The 7,934-nt window shown below is 36.7% G+C and overlaps 1 long non-coding RNA gene across 1 annotated transcript; it reads left to right on the forward strand.

Annotated features, from left to right (window-relative positions):
- The first annotated feature begins 2,761 nt into the window (after positions 1–2,761).
- LOC141773533 (uncharacterized) lies at positions 2,762–5,361 on the forward strand. The gene is made up of 3 exons (XR_012595156.1): positions 2,762–2,907; positions 3,080–3,145; positions 4,970–5,361. It is a non-coding gene; the product is annotated as an uncharacterized LOC141773533 (long non-coding RNA).
- The last annotated feature ends 2,573 nt before the right edge of the window (positions 5,362–7,934 follow it).

Consider the following 7,934-nt stretch of genomic DNA (forward strand, 5'->3'; position numbering starts at 1 on the left):
ATCTGGAGATATGGGGTAATACTTATAAAGGGAAAGGGCCATTCAGTAAAATATTAATGATGCTCGTTTTCATCCATCCTGTTTTAATTTAGACACCAAAGTTACATGAATAAGAAACTAATTTTATATCATGAAAACACTGGACATGTGGAGCATTACTGCAGTGATTCTACTTCCACTTTCTGTTTCCTCTTCAAAATAAAACGTTCTCTGCAGTCACTTTAACCTCCTGTTCTCCAGCCTTTAAGATGATAAATCAACACACCTCTGTAAAACTGAATAGAAACAAACTTCAGTTAAGTTAAAAATTAGCCATTTTATTTATTTATTTTAAGCCGAGGAAAAGAAAATGTCAAATATCTCATAACAAAATTAAAAAAGCATGAATTATTGTAAAACAGAAACAGAAAAAAAGCATCTTGCCATCTCTTTCACCGCTGATGACATAAGTCACTGAGTCTTCAAATACATATGTATTAAAATGCTGTCAACACATCTAGTCACACAACTATGAAAAGACAAATCATAAATCACAGACCTAAAACACACACAACCTGAGACACCACAGACCAGAGAGCATCTCCACTCACAGAGCACTACATGCTTTCACTACAGCTTCTTCACAGATACAATCAGACTGGTGGCAAAGGACGTTAAAGAGGGACACAAATACACCTCACCTCCATATCATTATTGACACACAGGACACCTGAACTGAATGGACTGTAATGCTGTGCAATATGCTGCCTTCTACTGTGGAATTGTCTGAAATATATTCATTATTTGTTTTTTTAAATATTTTTTATAATAGCTACAAGTTATTTTAACATGGTCATGGAGCATATATATATATATACTGTATATTAGTATTGTGGGGGTATCGTGTTGTGTTGTGGGTATTGTGTTGTAGTTGAATGTGCTACTTATTTTGTTCTGTAATTACCTTGTGGCTTTTCTACCTTTTTTCTTTTTCTTAAAGCTGACTCGGTGTAAACAGTAAAACAGGTTTTGTTTTATATGCAGTAATCCTTGTAAAATCAAATAATCCCCATCCTGAGCTCTGAACCTTCAGCAACATGCAGCTTCTATTATAACTATGTATTCATGTAGTATTGCTAGTTCAGCTTTATTCAAACTGTGAGTTTCCTCAGGACAAGGTGACAAATGTGACAACGTGACAAAGGCAGGATTGAGAATATAAAGAGGGAAATGTGGCAGCTTCAGGAGACAGAAAACATGCATCTGAACATCGGATGCTTTCTGATTTCCTCTTCTTGTTCTGTGTTCTGTGTTTTCAAGCCTCCTCTTCTTCTTGGAGTCCCTGACACTAAAATGGTAGAGATGTGCAGGTCTGGTAGTTTAAGATGGCTGCCATCGTCATGAAAATGGAAATGAGAGAGAAGGCCTCTGTTCTGTTTAATGGCAGCAGCTTCTCTCACTAGTAAGGAACATAATGTCTAAATGAATGAACATGTATTCAAGCTGATGAATAAAATGATTTTCTGAGCATGCTCTGATATGTAAGATGACTTATTGAAGTGTCTGGTGGGCATTGAAATGCACTCAAGATTAGATTCATTATTATAATAATCAACAACTATTTTGATAATTGGTTAGTCAATTATTGCAGCTTCTTAAATGTGAATATTTTCTGGTTTCTTTCCTCCTCTGTGACAGTGAACTGAATATCTTTGAGTTGTGGACAAAATAAGACATTTGAGGACGTCATCTTGAGCTTTAGGGAAACACTGATTTCATGTTTCACCATTTCATAAACCAAACAACTACTCGAGAAAATAATCGAAAATGAAAACAATGGTTAGTTGAAGCCCTACTCAAGATTTTTAATTAAAAACTGTCATGGTTTTCTGCTTTTCATGCCTTCATATCAGACACAAATTACATTTATTTTTCTACATTTCATATCTTTTTTTTTCTTCGTCGTTTTCCACAAAATAGTCACTAAATAAAAATCCCAGAGCAGACTGGACAGACTGGACAGACTGGATCAGAGGCCTTAAAGCAGGCTGGAGGTGTTTGGATTCCCAGAGGTGTTCGTGCATGTGTTTGTTTCTTTGCAGCTTTCTCTCTGCAGTGCAGCTGCCACAAATCCCTCTTTTCTGTCTGCACGATTTTTCCATTTAACAGAGAGAATATAAGAAGTGAAGATCTGTGTAAATTAATATATTCTTTCACCCAGTTGAGGAAAAGATTGTGGAATTTCTGACCTCTTTTAAGGCAAAGGATAATGAAGCATAAAGCTGGAGAGGTGAGTAACCATATAGTATATATTAGCTATGACAAAGTCTGCTTTTCATGCCTTCATATCAGACATAAATTACATTTATTTTTCTACATTTAATTATTTTTTCTTCGTCGTTTTCCACAAAATAGTCACCAAATAAAAATTAAGAGCAGACTGGACAGACTGGATCAGAGGCCTTAAAGCAGGCTGGAGGTGTTTGGATTCCCAGAAGTGTTCGTGCATGTGTATGTTTCTTTGCAGCTTTCTCTCTCTGGAGTGCAGCTGCCACAAATCCCCCTTTTCTGTCCGCACGATTTACACACACACACACACACACACACACACACACACGCACACAATGCTCATAAAACCATTTTACGAGCAGACACCGCGCGCCATTGGCCGCTGACTGTCATGTGTGCGCGTGCAGTGCATGCGTAAATCTGGTCGCCTCGAGCTGCTCCTCCACACCCGCGCGCCTCCATGCACGGTTTCTCTCTACAGTATTTCTTTAATCTCTCTGCAGCGTGCATGACTAGATGAGTCTGATTTATTCGTTAAATGTTTCGTTTTAATGTTTAAATCTGCAAAACAAACGTCTCTCAAAATAATGTTTATCACCAACAGCAGAAAGCTGGCTGCTCGAAGGAGGAAAAAGATGCGTAAGTACATTTATTCTGCATGTTTGCTCTCCTTTATTTCTCTCCTTTATTCTGCATGTTTGCTCTCCTGTCTCGACTGTCTATATAACCACTCTTCCAAACTTCTTTGAACAAATGTATGTTCCACTCGTTTCTGATTGTAATTTAACGTAATGTGTGTTCTACTTTGTAGTGTTGGTGTTGCAGGACGCTGCAGCAGAGGAACATGGAGTCCACATCACGTCTCTGCTCACATCAGGTACAAACACATGAAATACAAACTGTGGTGTGAAAACGAATAGATATCCAATCATTGCTTTATAGGTGCACGTTTGTGAATATTTGAATTGTTCTATTTAATGTTCTGCTGCAGATTGCAATGCTATTAATGTTGCATAATACAGCTTTAACTAATTAAGCAGAAGGTTACAGTATATCTGAATTTGTAATTGTAATGATACATTAGACTCCATTGTGGATGCAAAAATGTCTTTTTTCACCAGCATATCAAACTAAAAATAGTTGCATATGAACATAATTCCTATATTACTATGATTGCACATTTATGGATATAAGAAACAGGACTCCTGTTTAACTCTTACCAACACATGAAATATGACTGTGGTGTGAAAACGAATAGATATCCAATCATTGCTTTATAGGTGCACGTTTGTGAATATTTGAATTGTTCTATTTAATGTTCTGCTGCAGATTGCAATGCTATTAATGTTGCATAATACAGCTTTAACTAATTAAGCAGAATGTTACAGCATATCTGAATTTGTAATTGTAATGATATATTAGACTCCATTGTGGATGCAAAAATGTATTTTATTCACCAGCATATCAAACTAAAACTAGTTGCATATGAAGATAATTCCTATATTACTAGATTGCATATTTAGAGATACAAGAAACAGGACTCCTGTTTAACTGTTCCTGTATTTCTAAATGCTCCAACCAAGTCATACAGCTACTGGAGAGGGTTAAAAGAGAAAACAAGAGGGATCAGCACCATCCTTTATGATTCATTTAGTATAATGACACAATTGCATTTGGTTACAATCACCAGGCCTGATGCAGAAACTTTATATTAATTGTATATATATCTGTGTACAAACTAATAGATGCTCCAGCGGTGAATGCATTCAAGAAGAATAAAACTAGAATATAAATTGATGCTGATATGAGGACTGTTTCTCAAAGTGCAGCCCTCAATGTGGTCTTAAGACACACTTTAGCAATATTTTTATCAATGCACATGCACATGAATTTGTCTATCTTCATAGATATGCATGTGTTTAATCCACCGACATATTGTTGATCACACAAAGTGGCTTCATGTGTGTTGTTAAGCTGAAAAACAAAGAATACAACTAGTGTTTCTTTCCATTTTTAACAAAAAAAGCTTTAAAAAATAGGCTTTTATATGCCATGAAAGAAAGAAATCTATTCCTTTAATATTTTAGCTATAACTTTATCTTTCTTAATACTTCTTTTACATTAAATGGTTTGAGGCCTTTGTGAAAGGAACTGGATTTCTCGTTCCTCCATAAAACAGACAGATGGACAGAAGAAGACAGAAGGAACCCTTTCCTCCATGTTTTTGTTTTCATTGACGTTCTTGTTTTTACGAGGGCAGCCTGAGTGTCAGAGACACAAAGAGACACTATATCCTCCCTTTTTTAAATTTTACATTTCTTCTTTTTTCTCTCTCTCTCTCTCCTGAGGGCAGCAGGCGGGGTGTGAGAGATAGAGAGAAACAAAGACAGTATTTCACTGGTGCTGCTCAGTCAAGCTCAGCTGGCACTCAGTATTTACAACCTACTGCAATGCAGCAGGGAGAGTGTGAGTGTGTGTGTGTGTGTGTGTGTGTGTGTGTGTGAGGGTGTGTGAGTGTGTGTGAGAGAGGGAGAGAAACAAAGAGACAAAAGGAGACAGTGATGCAGAGAATGAGACAAACATTAAATTAAAGCCTGAGACAGACAGAAAGACAGACAGAGACAGAGCCTGAGAGCGAGAAGGAAGATGTTTGTGTCCACCGTCAGTAAATTACACAACATGTCCCTCTCTGTCCCTGCAGGACGGTGCAGAGATTTCAGATGCAGCTGCACATTTACAATGAAGAAAAACAACCTGCAGGTTTGTCCTGAGAGCCGGATTTCACTGCTTTTACTGAACCAAACTGAGAATTAATAATGAGCATTAGTTTTTAATAAAAGAGACATTCTCTCATGGCTTGTCTCTGACATTTATCCACAGACTTTACACATTTTAAGAAGCTCTTTCTCATGCATTTAACTGTTCTTTTCTTCCAGAACACACTCAGCTTGAGCAGTTTATCTAAAGTGAAGCAGATGGCCATCATCATCATCATCATCTGATACAGGTAACAAAAAAAAAGGATATGATTAAACAAAAGAAAAGCTATTTAATTATGTATCATATTGTACCATTTAGACAGACTGTTTCTTAGTTAACACATTTTCTATTGGATTAAACACAGAGATTATAACAAATGTAGGCTAACTGTGTGAGATATAATAAGTATCTTAGTACCATTTTGGTTAAACAGTTGATGTTCAGGTGATTGCATCTTATTTTAAAATGTTATGTAGTTATGTTGTTATTATGAGCCACCAGGGGGTGCTATCAGTGAGGGAATAGGTGATGCACAGTGCAGTATGCACGAGGGAAAGCACTCAAAAAGCAAAAATCCCCATCCAAGCTGCACTCTTCTCTAAATTTGTCATTTGTTCTTAAATGATTAGACTTTTTTTTAACCTGCATCGTGAACACAGATCTGCATGAAACAAATTAATTTCAATAGTATGGATCAATACAGAAAAATAGCTCATACTGCTGCTACATCCTCCTTGTCCAAACACCAAACTCTTAAAGGGCCCATATTACAAAAAAGTGGGATTTTCATCTTTTTTTATTATAAAGCAGGCTTAAGTCCTATATAAATACTGTGAAAGTATCGAAACACTCAATCCACAGGGAAATACACACAGCCCGTATTCAGAAACTCTGCATTTGAAACAAGTCGTCAGGATTTCTGTCCATTGTGATGTCACAAATGGACATTATTTAGACTGTTTACACAGATTTAAACGTAAACATACTAAATGTGTCCTAGTTTATTCCTGGTTGCAGTCTATGTGAATGTCATCAGCTGACAGGAAGTAAACATGGACCCGAGCTGTTGCCTAGCAACGCAATTATGTTGCAATTTCGTCAAAATGCGCCAAAACTGAGCGTTTCAGACAGAGGGTAAATACAGGTATATTCAGACCGACAGTATGAGGGAAATAAAGGTTTTTTTATCATTACAGCATGTAAACATGTTCTAGTAGAAACACAAAATAGTAGTAGTAAAAAGTATGATCCTGATAATGAGAACGATATGGGACCTTTAATAAGAATCGAAAACACCTTGAGATGAGATTACTACAGAGTAGATCTGCTGCAGCATCCTTCATTGTCTCCTCACAGACTACAGAGCTGCAGATGTTATGTATCTTTGTAAACACTAGATGGCGCTGCAGACTCAGCTCTGATATTTTATCTCCAGTATTCATCAACCCAGACTCCGGTAACGTCACCATCTTCTCCTCCTCACCATCTCCAGTTCATGAGAGTTCTCTTCTCCCAGTTACCGTGAATGCACCTCGAACAGGGCGCCTTCATGCGCTCTGCTGTCCTGCTGGACATTTGTGTTTTGGTCTGGATGTTTTATTCTCCATCTGCTAGGAGGCGTTTTATTTAGGCAGGACGCCAAACCAAGGCGCCATAAATCACCGATCCAAAGTGGGTTAAAACCGGCGGTGACACTTTGTTGATTAAAGAATTAAACGGATTCTTTTAAAGCTGCACTCCTGGAACATTGAGCATCTTGTTTATACTGGAGACATTCTGCTAAACCTTCTCTTTATCAGAATCAGAATGGTGTTTATTGCCAGGTGTAAGAGGTATACACTAGGAATTTGCTTTGGTTTTGTTGGTGCAAGTTAAACAGTATAATAACAAAAAGAATAGATAAAAACGTTAGAATAAAATAAGAATAAAAAAATTGAAATTCTACCAATATAAAATATACAAAATAAGCTATAAACAAAATGAATATAAACAGATAGTGCAAATATTGGTGGTGTGCAAACAATAATAATAATTATTAATAATTTAATTAACTATTGCTTAACATTTTAGGAATATTTTGGAACATTTCTGAAAAGGACACGAATAAATCTAAACTAAAAAAACGATTGCAAAAAGATGAACATGATTAAAAATACATTAGAAATGTGCGTAAATGTCATTTTCCTGAAGACAGATGGATAAATTAATGTGTTTTTTTGGCATTAATATTATTATTACTGTGCTTTTTATTATTATCAACTTATCACTATTTCAAGCAGGCCTTTTTTTAAATAAGATGTTTTATACGTAGGCCAAACTTTTGGTTTGTTTTGACACTTGAGCTGCTTCAGAGGTGCTGCCACACAGACTGTGTGTCTGTTTTCACAGAGACACTTTATGGTTTTATTGCTCCCCATTTACGGAAATCAAAGCAGGAAACAAATGCTCCAAACAGCATTCCAGAAACATCCGGAAAAGTGCGTTTAGTCTCTCTGCTTGTTTTGGAGGAAAAGGACTGCAGTGCAGAAACCACAAACAAGCTGCAGCATGCATACTCTCTGTTTTACGCACAACAAATACAATATTTACGCACGGATGTTTTACACCATCCACAAAACGTCCAACACGATTTCTTCAAGGAAAATGTGTTGCCCTCAATTATTATATGTTTAACTCTTATTGTGTTTCTAAATGCTCCAACCAAGCCATACAGCTACTGGACAGGGTTACAGGAGAAAACAAGAGGGATCAGTAACATCCTTTATGATTCATTTAGAATAATGACACACTTTGCATTTGGTTACAATCACCAGGCCTGATGCAGAAACTTCATATTAAGGGTATATACTGCATATCTGTGTACAAACTAACAGATGCTCCAGCGGTGAATGCATTCAAGAAGAATA

This window comes from Sebastes fasciatus, chromosome 9, assembly GCF_043250625.1.
Source record: "Sebastes fasciatus isolate fSebFas1 chromosome 9, fSebFas1.pri, whole genome shotgun sequence".
NCBI classification, from domain to species: domain Eukaryota; kingdom Metazoa; phylum Chordata; class Actinopteri; order Perciformes; family Sebastidae; genus Sebastes; species Sebastes fasciatus.